This window comes from Carlito syrichta, unplaced genomic scaffold (assembly GCF_000164805.1).
Source record: "Carlito syrichta isolate Samal-C Ts95f unplaced genomic scaffold, Tarsius_syrichta-2.0.1 Scaffold315933, whole genome shotgun sequence".
Lineage (NCBI taxonomy): Eukaryota > Metazoa > Chordata > Mammalia > Primates > Tarsiidae > Carlito > Carlito syrichta.
This window is the reverse complement of record NW_007260029.1, coordinates 103,583-105,252: the sequence shown is the minus strand read 5'-3', so window position 1 is coordinate 105,252 and position 1,670 is coordinate 103,583.

The following is a 1,670-nucleotide window of genomic DNA, read 5'->3' as shown; positions in this document are numbered from 1 at the left end:
AGCAGCGGGCCATTTGCAGCTTGTCTGGAAATATTCCTGAATGTGTTGTTTTCTAGAAAAATGTCAGAGTTCCTGAACCCAAATTGTGCCTCGGCAACACTTGAGCCTATCTCCTCACTTTAAGAGAAGAATGACAGTCACTTTCCTCCAAGGGCAGGAGTGAAGAGTAAATAAGGGAATGTCTCTGAAGTGCTCAGCACAATGTCTGCGTATAGTAAATGCTTAGAAGGTCATAACTATTGTTACTTCAAGGGCTGAGTGATCATCTTTCTAGGGGTTTTCAAAATGTGCTTCTGTTTGTTTTAACAGAAGAACATTTTTACCCTCAAAAAAGCCTTATGTGATAAAACAGGCAGGCCTGGTTGATTTGAGGGTTCAAGGCTGTCTTCCCCCTCCCTCCCAGCTCCTCCCCAGAGAAGGCTCTTCCACCCTGGTCCAGTTGCCCCACTGGGGAGGCCAACGAAAGAGGAGATCTTGGTAAGAGCAATGCTTTGTGGCTTCTTCCCATGAAACCAAGTCTGGTTTCTGAACCATCAGTTCACCAGACGGCCAGTTCCATAGCTCATTAGGATGAATGTCATTGCACTGTACATCAGTCCTCTAATTCCTGAGTTTCCAAAATCATCAATAGCTTGCTATTTTAACTACTGATGAGGTCTGCCACAATTTCTATGGGAACTATGGACGGGGATATGGGGAGCCTGGGTTCCCTTCGTATCCTGGACATGGACCTCCAGTGCCCAGTCCCTTTCTCTATGCCTCAATGCTCTGGGGTCCTCATCCTGTCTTCTTCCCCATGCCCCTCCATTTACCATGCCCCAGCCTATGGTATTGTGAGTACCAAAGAAGAAGCATATGTTTGGTCATTGTTGCTGGTTCCTGGTACAGAGCTCCTAGAACTCTAGGAATTTCCTGAGTGATAAGGGTGGGAGGAGTCTTTTGTTATTTGTAATAAGCACCTTTCAACCACGTCTGAGTTTATGCTCATGAGGTGACTCTTGGAGGATGGGGCTGTGGCCAGAGGAAACAACCAGGTGATTAGAGAATTGGAGCTTTCTTTGTTTTTCTTTATTTTAAAGATGTGGGGTATAGGTCAGGATAGGGTACATAGGTGGTTTACATACAAGTGAAGTGCGAGCTTCCCATTGGACATCACTTTGCCTGTATAAGGATCAGGAACGCTGATTGTTGTTATGTGCCCCCCTTCCCCTGGCAGTGTCTGGCTACTTCTAATCCCTTTCTCGTAGTAGTATGTTAGATGTTCAGGAGTTGGAACTTTCAATCCCACCTCCCAACCCCTAGGGAGGAGAGAGGGACTGGAGATCACCAGTGGCCAATAATTTAATCAATCATACCTTCATAATGAAACTTTCATAAAAGTCCTAAATAATGGGATTCAGAGAGTTTCTGAATTGATGAACACCTCTTGGCTCTGGGGAAGAAGAGAGACCTCAGAGAAGGCACAGGAAGCTCTGGAACCCTTTCCCATATCTTGCCCTATGTTCCCTTCAGTTGACTGTTAATTTGGATCCTTCATAATAAGTGATTATGCAGTCGACAAAAGACGTCAAACTCTGTCGAATTTTTTTTTTTTTTTTGAGTTGGAGTCTCACTCTGTCACCCAGACTGGAGTGCAGTGGCCGCTCCCAGCCACCACAGCCTTGACCTGC